The sequence below is a fragment of the Miniopterus natalensis genome, chromosome 14 (genome assembly GCF_054644295.1).
Source record: "Miniopterus natalensis isolate mMinNat1 chromosome 14, mMinNat1.hap1, whole genome shotgun sequence".
Lineage (NCBI taxonomy): Eukaryota > Metazoa > Chordata > Mammalia > Chiroptera > Miniopteridae > Miniopterus > Miniopterus natalensis.
Genome location: NC_142094.1, coordinates 31,582,685 through 31,597,609, shown reverse-complemented (window position 1 = coordinate 31,597,609; position 14,925 = coordinate 31,582,685). Strand labels below are relative to the sequence as shown.

The 14,925-nt window shown below is 41.5% G+C and overlaps 1 protein-coding gene across 1 annotated transcript in view; it reads right to left on the bottom strand.

Moving 5' to 3' along the window:
• Positions 1 to 11,323, bottom strand: part of PCDH15 (protocadherin related 15) — a 900,353-nt gene extending 889,030 nt beyond the window's left edge. Inside the window, exon 1 of the mRNA XM_087824418.1 lies at positions 11,290 to 11,323. The gene's annotated coding sequence lies outside the window, so the exon portion shown is untranslated. The remainder of the gene's footprint in view (positions 1 to 11,289) is intronic.
• Positions 11,324 to 14,925: the final 3,602 nt, after the last annotated feature.

Genomic DNA, 14,925 nt, shown 5'->3' with positions numbered 1-14,925 from the left:
CATGGAAGAGACTGAGGGGTCTCAGAGGGAAGGCTGGGGTGGGGGAGTGGGTGGGGAGAGATGAATCAAAGAGCTTATCTTCTTATAAGCATAACTCAGGGACACAGACAACGGTGTGGGGAAGGCCTGTAGGTGGGTGGATGTGGAGTGGAGGGGATCAAAAGGGGACGGCTGTAATACTTTCAAAAATAAAGATAATTTTTTTTAAAGTTAATAAAATGTAAAGAAAAAAAGTTGAAGATGCCAAGTTGTTTTTAAAAATACTAATAAACAATAAAAATGAATCACAGTAGAAAAACTTCAAAAAGACAAAATCATTTCAGAGGTGGAGGTACATAAGTGAAAAATTACCACATATTTAAAATCAATCTCATCATTTTAAAAACAGTGTAAACAGCAAAAAGATGGGAAACTAGATTACTGAGCAAAAATGGGAATTGCTCCCTCTCTACTGCATATTTAACCCAGTAATATTTTACCCCTAGAAATATATAGTAAGAAAATAATTGTGAATGTCCATAAAGTAATATAAAGATATTTCTGGAAGCAATATTTATAGTACTATAAAATAAATGCCCTACTGCAGGAAAGGTACCAAGATTAAGGTGGTTGGTGATAATTGTAATCTGGAGTCAGCATGTCTATGTAAGTCAAAGGACAGCTGCTCTGTTGCCGACCATCACTACCATGCAGCAAAGTTGCTCTACTGTTTCTGAATCATTCATATTTCCAAAAGAAGCAGAAAATTCTAAAAATCTCAAAATTACAAGTATTGACAGCAAAGTAGACCTTAAAAAATTATGAACAGTAATAACAAAATACATTATTGGACTTAATTCAGCCTGATACCAGGTTGTGACATTCAATATAATGAACCACAATAATATTGCTAGAAAAATATTAGCATGAAAATGTTCATGGTAAATTTCTAAATAACAAACGTAGTCTATTTTATTTAAAATAAAATGGAGATTAACAAAGAATTAGAGGTAACTAGAAGTGAACAGGCACATCTTTCAATAGTAAGATTTTTTTTTTTGTTAATATGTTTTTATTGATTTCAGAAAGATGCAGGTAGAGGGAGGGATAGAAACATCAATGATGAGAGAGAGTCATTGATCAGCTGCCTCCTGCACGCCCCCCACTGGGGATCAAACCCAAGAATCAAACCATGACTCCCTGGCTCGTAAGTCCATGCTCAACCACTGAGCCATGCTGGCCGGGCTCAATGTAAGATTATTGACATATATTTCTTCTCTGTATTTTTCAAATTTTTATTATTAGAATGTATTATTCTCTAGTTAGAAAAAAAGTAATGGAGTGATATATAACTTTGTACTGATAAGTAAGGTGAGCTGCAGCAAAATCCTATCTAGAAGTCAGCTTTGAGCAGCAAAAAAAATTGTCATCAGAATCTGGGAAGATAACGCATGATACATGGCAGAGACACAGTGATAGCACTGTGGACTGAAATAACCTGGGAAGTAGATCTGTACCTAATGAAGTTCTTAGAAAGCAGGTAAGAATACAGAGACGTAGTATTATATAATAGTTGATTCCTGCATTAGGGAAATATTACAAAAAAGAGATAACCTTGGTAATAAATTGCCATTTTGCAATCAGGAATAAAGTGGAATATATTCCGCAGATATTTTCTAAGATGTATCACCCATTCATTGTCTTTCCAAATAGCGGAATCTATTACACTTATCTTGCCCCAGTTTCGTTATACATTGAGCATGAAGTAAAGACAACACAGCCATCCCTTGACATCTGCTAGGAGGCCGGTGCCAGGACTCAGGTGGACACCCAACTAGGAGGCTGCTCAAGTCCTTCGTATAAAACGGCGTAGTATTTGCATATAACCTGTGAACATCCTCCCATATACCATTAATCATCTCTAGATTACTTATAATACCTAATACCGTGTAAACAGTTATTATACTGTATTGCTTGGGAGTAACAACAAGAAAAAAGCCTGTACATGTTCAGTGCAGACACAACCCCTGGAGGCCTAACTACACAGTACACGTCAGCAACAACTCAACATTTTTTCCCAAATATTTTTGATCTACGGTTAACTGAGTCTGCAGACGCAGAACCTGTGGATACAGAGGTCCTACGATAGGTTTTATTTATAAGTTCTAGACCAAAATGATACCCCATGTAGAGACTGAAAATGTAGAGCACTCAGTAACACTTCTCTTATAAAAAGGTATAATCACTACAGTTACTACAAGCAATAAAAGATTCTAAAGTAATACGTAGTGTGTTCATAAAAGCCCAATATAGTGCCCTTATGTTTGCTGTTGAGAAACTACAATAAAAGACAAATGCCTAGTGCAGTAGATCAGTGCGCGTCAGAAGAATTACATTGTCAAACGATAGTTCCCTGACAGGGCAATCCACTGAATTTACATTATCTTTGTAACAATTGCCTCACATATAGTCAGAGGAATAGTATTGATTCCATACTGCTTTAGAGTGAAACCATCCAATAACTTCTCTGGTGCTCTTTCTTTCAATTCTTATCCTTCTAATTATCCGCCTAATAAGGATCGTTTAAATTGGGAAAGCTCTGATTACATTACATTCTTCAGTTCAGAGAGACAGTGGAGAAGATGCTTTGACTGCTGAACTCAGGCTGAAGAGAACCTGAGAGACACATCTCTCTTTCGTGGTAATCAGCTTTTAGAACTGCATACAATTCTAAGACTGTTTTTCATCTAAGCTTTTAAGTTAATTTTACTCTTTTAATCAATGTGCTGAGTAGTGAAAGGGCCTGAAGGCCACTGTTTTGTTATGAAAAACAAATGAAAAAACACATGTAACTCCTGTAAATGCAATTCTAATGAAATCAGGATAGAACGCAGTCCTTATTTAAAAAACTACAATTATAGCTAATAATGGTGCTTTCATTTCAGATAATTTTCAACAAGTATAGTGATGTAGAATAAATACAATTTCAGAAGAAAGCCAGGTTGTTGTTTTTGTTAATTGCATTGCTTTATACTTATTTTTTATTGTAGCTACTCAAAGCCAAATGCTGAACACCAGTAAACCTGTCCTATCTCTGTTATTTTCTTTCATTGTTTCATTTTTAATTGAACTAGTCATTCACTAGGAAAATTCACTTGGGTAAAACTTTTTCAGCTATCCTCTATAGGATTTAAGGCAGATGTTACTTGTGGTAGTTTTTTGTCTGCGGATCTATTTTCTTAATGCTGCAAAAGTTAATATTCCTAACGCTGTACAAGTAGCAAAAACAAACAAACAATTTCAACTGTATTTTTACTTAAATATATAAAAATACACATTTCTCCCTTCAGGATCATGACAAACATTTTGATTCTATAAGAAGATATTTGTATACACATAACACTACCAAGCAGTCATATCTGTTTTTATACTTACCCATTGCTTTCCTCCTCAAATGCTTGTTCAAAGTGTTTACCTATAAAAAGCCTGAATCGTGTGCCATGTAGTGCCCATAAACAAGTGAATTGAATTATCTCAGTTATGCCTTGAAATACTCATGAGGTACTAGCAGTGAGGAAACTGAAGCAAAGAAGCTTTAAGGGAAAATGTCCAGTTGAGAACAACTAAACACTGGAGCCTGGAAGTGCAGCTACAAACCTTGTACCATTAACCACTATTTTGTACTGAGCCAGAAAGGCCCCAGGAGAGCTCAGTCCATTAGCAGCCATGGTGTAAATGCCCCTGCCTTCCAGTAAGTTGTTCTGCATGAAAACAGGTAAAGAGGATGTGCCTAGGCGCCACGGCGCAGAATCAGAAAGAACTTATAATACAATTTCGAAAACAAAAATGAACGCAGTAGAGTTTAGACTTAATTTAGGTTAAATATGTGCAAAAACAAAAGCACGATTGTAAGTGTATTCTGTCAACACTGTGTAAGTAAAACTATACCTTACATAAAAGGCACCCTTGCATTTGATACAACACCCATGTTGATGTATCAAGTCCAATATACCCTGTGACTTAAATGCTAAAAGTAGGAATTTCTTCCTCTAGCAAAAGAAAAAAGCATCAAGTAGTCATACAATTAACTTCGAAGATGGTAAAATATAGAGTGCAAGTTAGGGTAATCATTTCTTTTAACATAATAAATGTGAAAACTACGTCAGAATAGAAAATCTTCAAAGTAAAACTGATGCTGGCAATAAGCAATTGCATACTGCCTGATGTGAAGTTAGTAGTCAGTCCAAAGCTTTACAATTATAGAGCTCACAGAATTTAGCTGAAATATCACCAAGAGCCCTTAGAGTGCAGGAATCAAGAACATAGTATCTAGATCCTTGATTAGAATCCAGATTCCATCTCTTGCTTACTGGTAACTTTGTACAAGTCTTAACTTCCCTGGGCGTACATTCTCTTACCTATAAATTGGGTAAGCAATAAGTTATAAAGACTAATTGAATTAATAAATGTAAAGTATTTAAAGTAATAACTGGAAGGAAATAATTGCCACATGGTATTTATTATCATTTTGCTAATCTGTATTACTTAATTTTTCTAGTCTAAGCATATATTTATTTTGTGAAAATAATACTTTTATATATACTTTTAAAATTTCTAAAATGTTTCTGATTGCTTATAATGTAGAAAAGTATAGCTTTCCAGAAGAACAGTGTTTAATGTAGAAGTCATATATAAATTTATTTTACAAATGCTGGAATGCCATAAATTTTAATAAGTTTAAAGCTCATTATACTAAGACATCATTGGTCAAATTTTTATTTATGAGTTAGGTTTTTGCACAGAGCAATTAGCCTCCATTCCTAAGACTTTATATCTAAGGCTATAAGCTTTCTTTTCCATTGGGAAGATGGGTAAGGGTACTACTGCTTTCTTCTACCCACCATTCTGGTTAATCAATATGACCCTACAAAAGAATATGTGGACAATTAACAATACATGACTCACTGTATTAAATTCACTGAGTTTAACCTGTTATTTTTGGAAATAAATGTTTACAAGTTGGTTTATAATTCCTTAATACATGCCAAATGTCATTAGTATGTCATGTCCCAGATGATTCTAAATACCAATAGAATTTCATTTTTGGAGCTAACTACATATCAGATATTTCAGAGTTATATATAATGACTGTGGGGAGTTTGGAACCGGCAGGTATTCTTTAAAAACTGCTATTTTTTTTTTAGTGTGTGTACAAGTTTTGTGCATTTGCATAAGGTTATAATGTTTATAGCTGCTTACAGAACTAAAGAACAAATAATATTCCTTTAGATCCTCCCAAGGAGTTCAACAAGAATCTATAGTTTTTAAATGGCTTACTCTTTTATTTTGAATTTTCATATATTTCAGAACTATAGAGAGGGAAGGTCATAATACCCAGAAATTGTGATGTCAGTTTTAGTTATTATATTAATTATAACATTGATTTATTACAATTTTCATAATTTTAGAAAGGAGAAATCAATATTTCCAAATGTCACATTTGGTTACTTGCACTCGAAAAGTTTACTATAACATTTTCAATGAGTCAGTACAATATTTCTTAGCGAGAAAAAAATAACTGAAAACATGAAGTATTGGGTTTTCAGATTTAATGCAAAGTCACAGCTAATAAATAATTTAGCAGTGATATAGTAATTAATATATATTTTTTTCAGTTGTATTAATTTTTCAGGACTCAACACCTATAGGACTATATAAAATATAATGCAAATAATGATATCAGCTTTACTGTATACATACATCTTTGCAGCTAAAGACTTTTTAATAATTTTAAATTTTGTTTAACATGTATGTACCCCTTTAAAAGAACATAAAATGTTATGGATATGCAAATTTAATACATAATGCATTACCTAAAAATTATTCTGAATAATATATATTGTGTTAATGTTGCAAAATACTACGGCAATTAGGTTCCTTTGATTTATCAAATGATTAAATGACAACATTGGTGAACACAAATAACTTTTACTATTCCGAATTTATTGAAATCTATAACAATGTACTTATAAATGATAATTTGAATAGCATTTGGCTTATATATGAACAAGGAAAAATTAAGATCTGGGATATTACAGATTTTTAATTTATGCCTATTTGTTAGTTACCCTTTTAAATATATTGCTATACAGAAATTTTGAATCAAATCATTAAATTCATTAATAATTGATTAATTATTCCGAAAATTCTGTTTTGGTAGCAATGAGAAAAAACTCCAGATGAGGAAAAGGGAAGATATGGTATCTAAAAAGTTCAATAAACATAAAACTTATATACATTATATAGATGAATATATGTACATATACATATGTATGATTTGCTGATTATCTGAAATATGTAAGAAAAATCAGCTGAGAAAATAACTTTGAGGGGCCTTTATTACATCATTCACAGGTAAACAAATATCTTAATTCAAAACTGACTGTTGTACTTCCTTTCTATTTTTTGTTTCACTCTGAAAGGAATTCAACACTGGAAAAGATGTGGGAATTTAAGTGAGTAATTCACAAGTAAAAACTGCAGGAGAGTTAGAAAACACCTTAAGTCACATAGATCATTTCTAATGTTTGTTTTCGTCTCTAAAACAGAAACCAGTATTTCTAGTTCTCCCTACTTTTTGTAGCTGTAAGATGTGGTCCAGAAACATCTCAGTGTAAGAGTATTTTTACAGATATTATTAATTTTATTTAAATTATGTGGTTGCCATTTTGCTCTATAAGTAATAAAAATATGCAATTTTTAGAATACAATTATGTTATAGTTTTAAGAATTTAAGAAAATCAAGAATTTCTTTTCACCTGGAATCAAACTTTTAGTTGGCATCCCATACAACAATTTCTCAAATAGTCGGGCAAAAGAACTGCAAGAAACAGGGAGGTAAATGTGCTCCCTCCACTCCCAAAGAAAATATGGACTTGGCCCAGGCACCGACATTTCTCCAGCCTCTTGGATCTGTTCTCTGTAGCACAGTCCTGTCTTCTAGTCCGATCTCACTCACAGTCTTTGCCAACGGCAAACCAAGACAGACAGAGGGTCTAACACGCAGTCACCTTTCTGGTGTGCCTCTAGTCCCTGGATTCCACCTTCTCTTCCTTAGATTTATTAAGCTAATGTCCTATTCTCCTTGTCGAAATCTCAGTTGAGTACCCAAGTTCGTGTTTCTTGTCTGTACCTGAAGTCTCTGCATAGGCTCTGAAACACCAGACAGGAGATACCACATACCAGACCTGAAATAACAAATAACAGAGCCTGGGGGCCCTCAACCAGGTCTCAGAGCTGGCCTGATGTACATGACTGTGGTTTGTAAGACTTTAACTTGTAGGGGTTTTTGTCTATGGACCTGAAAACCTTGCCAGGAAACATGTTAGGATTGGTCTTATTCTAGTTGTCCTCTATTAAAATGCAAAGCAACCTGTTAAGGAATCCATTAAATAACTGACTTAGTGTGAATGAATTTTTTCCTCCTAGCCTGGATGAATTTAATGTAAAACCAAGTGATGTATGTGGAAGAAAAGCCATTCTGATTTTAAGAACAGAACAGAGGTGAGAATATATTTATCAGTGTAGCTGATATTTAAAAAAGTACATATCTGGTGTATGTGAAATTGCTTTAAGAGATAATACCTTCTATAGATATGATGTGATTTATATCAGAGCACAGAGGAGAGTGGAGAAAAGATAAGAGTCATGGTTTTTAGGTTTACTTGGACAGAAACAGGGACATTGTTTTTAAAAAGGCCATCCTCAGCAATCATGGGCACTCAGACCTAATAGATAGTATGTTAGTTTGAAAAAACTGTCAGGAAATTTATCGTTAGAGAAAAGTCCAATATTCCCATTGACATAGATGTAGCTGAAGATGGTTCAAGGGAAGAATTATGCAAAATATTGTTCATCACAATAGCACCACCACATGGGCTACTCTCTCTCTCCCTCCCCATGGGGGTGGGGCAGCATGTGACAGAAAAAGAAGTTTCTAGAACTTCTAAGCAAAATGTTATATATAGTTATAAATAAAAACGAACTGCCTGCTATCATTATTTTACAAAAGTCTTTAAAATGTGGCAGGTATCTTGGGCTATGTGGCACTATGTTTCAATCTCAATATGTCAACCATAACATCTGTGACTTGGTGTTAATAAGCAAAAATGTACCTTTCTTAACTTAAGGTTACCTTACTGGGATTAAACTAGTTTTGTAATTTCCTTCTTAGGTTTTCCACTTTTTAGGCTGTCATCAACCAAATATCTAAATAAGTTGGTGGAGTTTAAACAATAAACAAACACTAAACTAAAAAATTAGCATATAATTCACATTAATCTGTTCCACATATTACTTGAGAGGTCATATTTTATTAAAGCATAAAAGTGGCAAACTTTTCAACTTGCACATAGTTTAAAATAGTGTCAACCAACATATATACTGTTGAATAAATTGTTTTATTAAGAAAAATAAATAAAATGTCCTCCATATTCCTCTATCTGTATGTGATGCTATGCTCTTATTGTGTCAACTTTTTAACTAGTAAAAAGCTCTAAATGCCTATCAATGTAAAAAAATGTTAATAAAGAAAATATTTTATGCAAGTAGCATTTTATAAGAAAATACTAAAAAACAAAGAAGTTAGAACTTTGATATCGTCAGAATGTTGATGAACACCAAACACATTGAAGACTGACTCCTTTTGGCTGGAAAGTATGGGGGAAATAATGAATTTCCTGGGTAAGTCACTCGCAAAAAAAAAAACCCCTAAAGAAATGACCAAATTATCATTGGGATCAGAATTTCATCAATCATTTCCTCTACTTTTATGCCACTTTGTGAAGTTTTATTAATGAAAATGAAAAAGGTAGTAGAAAAAATTGACTGTAGGAATTTTTAAGTTTACTTTTTCTTTTTATAATTTCATGTAAAGCACTTGAATTACTTTGCATTATTAGGAAAGTATAAATACGTAAATATATGAAATAAAAATATCAGCACTTTAAAAATTGCCTTCCCTCCAGTGAGGAAGAGATAATCATAAGATTTACTTAAAGTTGTCTTCTAATCAAACCCACCAGCACATTAATTTTTTTTTAACTTGAGATCTCAATAAGCATTTCCATCACCTCCGAATTAATTTCTCCTGGTTTAAATCTCAGGCACCATCTAGCACTTCACATACACCAGTGATGGAAGTTTGGTATTTGAGAATAGCCATCTCCTAACAGGACAGACATGACAACAGCAATGACATTGATAACAGAAAACAAAGAAAGTTCAAGAAGATAACAAACACTAAAAAAAGTTTTCAGATTTGCATGCATGTATGATACCCTCCCTAACAAAAGCAAGTTAATTAACATTAAGTCTGCATTTTTTACAAGATAATTTTTGAACTTAGGAAAACTGAAATTACCCATAGTGTTAAATATGTAGTTAACTGGATCCTCTTGAACCAATTTCTCAAGCGTTAAGGGTCATAAATCTCAATTGTTATTCATTCTTAGGCACTAAAATTTGAGGACAACTTTAAGACCCTAAGAATGAAGAGTTTATTTGAAAGTCAAGTACCATAAATGAGAGCTGTTTATTTTCTTGAGATTCTCAATTCTTTTCAAAGCATTTATCAAGCAAGGAGCTGGCCTTTGAGGTAAACCTGCTCATCATAAGGCTGATTCTTACCAAAGATAATCCATCTTCTACACACCCCTATGCAAACACAACTCGGAGCTCAGCTTCTACACTGCCCCAGCTCTCCCTACACACAATCCACGTTCCTAGCTTTACTGCCTCACCCCCTGGTTTGTACTCGGGCCTCCCCTTTTGGGCTCCCACCAACTACCTTGTCCCCCTCCCTGGCTTTGCAGGAGGAACTCAGTATCTACTCAACGAAGGCACAAAATTCACTCTTGGGGTATTAACTTATTTAAATTCAGGGCACCCCCAACTCAGAGCCACCTGGTGAGGAAGAACACAAGTGGCAGGCCCCTCTGCACAGGGGGAGATTTAAGGCCAGATTGGGTGGAAGCTACTAGTGTTCAGGAGCAAGAGAAGGAGGAGAGGGAAAATCTCCGGACTCCCCTAGTTGCAGTTTACGTGAAGGATACTTTGTAGGGCAGAGATGGCAACGTGTAATGAAGCGAGATCTTGAATCGGGCCTCTCTCTCTCTGCTCTACAGGACATTCTGGAATGCACAGCACACAAGTGTGAGGAAGTCCATCCCACATTATTCTGTTCCTATGCGTGTGACCCAAATGAAATGTAGCAGCAGTCTCTACAGAGCCAAGTAGTGCAAGCTCAGAATCCTAACTGATTCATTTATTTAACTGATCACATATGCAGATAGGAGGTCCCAGGCACTAATATTCATAAACCACCCTCTTAAAGTTAACTTGCCTTTCTGTTTTCACCTACACATCCATAGTCTTGCCACATACATTGTCATACTGATTTTTAAAATTTCCTCACGGTTCAAAAATATCATTTGCCAGAAAATCAAGGGCTGTTTCTCGAATCTCATGCAGTTTCTGTCATTAGCTAACGTGCCACTGTAGAGATCAGTTACATGCATTATAAATGAATTCTTGCCACGCTGAATTGCACCCAAGATTATTAGTTCAGTCTTACCCCAAATTAGCTCTCTTAACTACAAATGATCAGGCATTTAAATAAAGACTTCAGGCAAGGTTAGAAACAGCAAAATCTTTCATCATTCCTGCAGACTGCAAAAGTGCTCCATTCTCTCTACACTCACAGTGCTTTGTTACATGGTCAGCAGAGAAAAAGAAAGAAAGCTACAATGTCCTTGATATCTTGCACTTTGAAAATAGAAGAAGAGCACCCTCCCCAGTTTACAGGAAAGAAACAAAGTCTCCATACCCTACATCTGGACAGCACGAAAACTACCATGGGGAAAACTTTTGGGGGGAAATGAAGGTGATTTCTGAACTGCTGCTGCAGTTGTATAGGACACTGACATTTATTTCCCATGATTCTTGCCCACAGGAAACACAACCTTTAAGAAACTGAATACAATCAAGTTGGAGTTTCTCAAAACCTGCAAGCTATCAACTTCCCAGCGAAGCTCCTCGGTCCCTCAGGAGATCAAAGGTAAGGAGGAGGCATCGGGAGAGCAGCGTCCGAAGGCAGCCCACCCTGCGAGCCCGGACTCGGGTTAATCCTGAGCCTGAACCTTAAAGGGGGGCCGCGATGGGAAAGGAGCATGCCTGGGCACCTTGAAACCAGACACCGTTTGGGAGCCTGGGCTGAGCGCGAGAATCACCCCCCCCTCCCCCCTTGCCTACCTGCAGGCTCCAGGAAGCCGCGGCCGGCGTCCTCCCCTCCGCGCCGTCCGCAGCCGCGCGGCCGCGGTTCCCCAGCCGCCCGGAGCCCGGGTCCTGCAGAGCGCTCTCGCCAAGCGCTTCTCTCCACTAGTTACCAAATGGGAAAAGGGGCAGGCGCGCGCCACCACGACGGTGATCGAAATCCAGCTTTCCGCCCCCAGCGTCCCGCAAGGTTCCCGCTCCTCTTCTGCGCCCTTGCCCAGCTCTCTCGCTGGGCAAAGGGTTACCCAGGGAGCCGCTGGCAGCTGCTCCTCGCCTTCTGCTCCGCCTGATCCCTTCAGTCTGCGCCGCCGCTGCCACACTGCGCGCCGAGCTGTCCACTGAGCGCACGGCGAGCAGGCCCGGCGGAGACGGCGCGGGGGGAGTAGGCTGGATTACATGGATAATTTTTTCGGGTAAGGGAGAAAAACTTTGATGTTGGAACCCTACGCACAGGACTGAGCAGAAACCAAAACAAGTTGTGGGTGCGGCGGCCGGGAAGGACGATTTCACCAGCTCCGAGAAAAATCACCCCTTCTGCCAAAATTGGAAAGGACGCTCCCGGCTCCTGGAGCGACCCCCGAGCGCACCTCGTCAGCTCTAGTCTTCGAGTCCACAGGAAAAGCACTGGACATGGTAAGCACCGCTGGTTCACGCCCGAGGCGCAAATACCGAATGTGCCTCTCGCTGGAGAGACGAGCAGGGACCAGGGCACGGAGGGCAGCGACGAACGCAGACGCAGGGAGAGCGCGGGGAGAGCGAGCCGCTGCCTGCCGGAGCAGAGGCGCGACTGCCTTTGGGCAAAGTGACTGCTACGGTGTCTGTTCCCTCCTGCGCGGGGACAGACACATTGAAGGACCTGAACGGACGTCAGCACCAGCTGAGCTCTAGGGGTGAGAGCCAGGGCCCCCCGCCCCGCGGGTTGTAGCGCGCACTGGGAGACCTGATGCCTGCGCGGCTGAGAGCGGCTGACTCCCGGGAGAAAACAGCGCTGGTGGCGCTGCAGAGTGTCACCTCACCCCCCCGCCAAGCCCATCAACGCAAATCATACACTAGTGGCATTTCTGCCGTGGGTGACTTTAGCGAATTTAACAGCCAGAACTGCGTGGAGAGGGGCCTGGCCACCGCGCGCGGGCACCCAGGGTTGGGTCACCCAGGCGCTCAACGCCTGGTTTTCAGGGAAATGACTTCCCTCTTTCGTCCTGGTGCCAGCATCATTCTGATTCATTTCGCAAAGTTACTTGAAACCCACCTGACGCCTTTTACGTGAACGGGATTAGATTTTTCAGTCTTGAAATTTCAATCAAAATAATACTTAAATCTGCCCTTAAGCCCCCTCGCGCCTACTTCCTAATTCGGTCACAATAATGAAATTATTCGAGTTTTTCAAATGACGCTTACCCTTTTTCTTAGGTGATTTCCAGGCTTAGACACCTATTGGAAATGCAAAAGCCTTTGAACAAGAAAGTAGTATTTCTTAAAGTAATACGTTAATACGTGGTATTTACTAAGGGTTTTTTTTGGGGGGGGGGGTGAGGAATTAAATACAAACTCAGAAATATAATGAAAAGGGGGCTTTTGCTTTTTTATCCCGTGTATAATGACCGCTCCTGCTTCCTACTGCTCTTTTACGTTTTTGCCAAAACAATGATATATCAGTTATATTTTTTAAAGGCATACAATAAGATTCAACAGACATGGGAAATAATCCAGGAAACAGAATTCGCATTTCCGCGTCTCTTTCCTAAATCCCCCTACAGGAAAAGAAAATTACCACCTGAGCGCGCTTGCTAAGTGCCCTGGCTCTGTTGGCGCTTCAAGGCTCGCGCTGTCCGGAGAAGCTGAAGAGCGAGGGCATGGAGAGCTCCAAGTCCAGAGCGCGTGGTCGCGAAGAGCAGAGAACACTGCACCCCCGCCCCCTCGGTGCAGTTCAATGTACCACGTAGATCCCTCTGGATCACCATCGTCCAAAGCCTTTAGAGCTGACGGCACGAACTCTAGCAGAGAGCAGGCTCCACGTCTGTTCCATCTCGTCGGAGCGCTCAGAGGCCCTCCCTCTAGCGGCCGTCCCGGGAAACACTCGCGCGCGCGTGTGCGCGCGTGTGTGTGTGCGTGTGCGCGCGCGTGCGGGTGCGCGCCCGTTTGTGCGTGGGAAGGTTGATGACTGAGCGACCCGCAATATCCGCAGGCTCTGCGCAGCCCGCTCGCGCTCGCCCTGGACCCTGCGCCGTCAGCGCTCCTTAGAGCCGCGCGTTCCGCTCCGACCAAACTTTGCAGACAGCCATTGCTGTAAAGGCATTTTTAAACTTTGGAAATTGGCGACAGTAACAGCATTTTTGCTCTTTGCGGAGGCTGTACTCAGATCGGAGCGGAACATTCAAGGACTTTTAGAAAAGCATCATTAATGTAGGGCAACTCATCTTTCAGATAAACAGGTTTCCGGTGAAACTTCCTAAGAAGTCAGGGGGCAGTTAACCTGTTATGCTCACGCCTACACCCTGCACCCCCTCTTGGTGAAGCGTCCTCCCAGCTCAGGGCTCCCTCAACATGCCTGGGGCGGGGCCTCCCTCTGAGGGGGCGAAAGCGACGCCTGCCTGCGCGCCGGAGCTCCCGGGAGCGCGACGGCCCCTCCCGGCCCTCACCTCCACTATGTTTGTCTTTCCGGATAATCACTTGTGGCCGGCGCAGGAGAGCGCACCCGGGGAGTCTCCGGGGTCCATTTCTGTCTCAGTCAGGGTACCGAGCAAGGCGCGACAGGGACTGAGGTGGGGACCTGGACGCGCCGGAGCTTCGGGCAGGTCAAGAGCAACCCGGGAAGGCACGCGGGGCCGGGGGCGGGGGGGACACCCGATTCCTGGCTGGAGCCTCAGGGTGCTAGGTGGTCTCAGGAGGGGGTCAGTGGTGGGTTCGTAGGGATTATTTGGGCATCGGGAGGAACGCTGCCCCTCAACCCCTTGGGAGGACCCCCAACCCTAACCCTAACCGTTGGCCGAGTGGGCGCCCCCTGCCCCGCAGTGTCGCCTAGGCGTCCACCGCAGGTCTGACTTCTGGGCATCAAATTCGGTCGGGGCCGAGCTGACGAGCCACTTTCCCAAAGGAGGAAGGGCGCTCGCAAAGGCCGCCGCGCGGACAGGAGATGCTCGAGCCCGAAGGCTGCTCTCCGCCCGGCTCGCCTGCGGTGGCCCCGGCTCGAAACCACGCAGGAAGGGCTTCGTCAGTAGCCGCCGCGAGGGGAGCTCCAGCGCCCGCAGCCTCCGCGCGCCTGGGGCCCGCAGCGAGCTGGGTCACGGTCTCCCTCCCGCGCAGAGACACCGCGGCCGGAGCCGGGAGCCAGCCGCCGGCGCGCACCGGGGCTGTGGTCTTGGCGTCTGCAGGCAAAATGCTCCCAGCTCCTCCCGCGGACCGAGCGACCGGGTCGTCCCGGAGAGGGCGAGCCCCGCGAGCCGGCGGGAGGGAGCCAAGAGCGGGGCAAGGGCGACCCCCGCGTCGCCGGGACCGCGGAGAACTGCAGCCCCGGCGCCTCGGTCTTCCCGTCGGCGCGCGTGCGGTTCTCCCGGCCAGTGGCCCGCGCCGAAGGAGCGCGCGGTGAAGGGGGAAGGAAGCCACACCCGCCTGTCC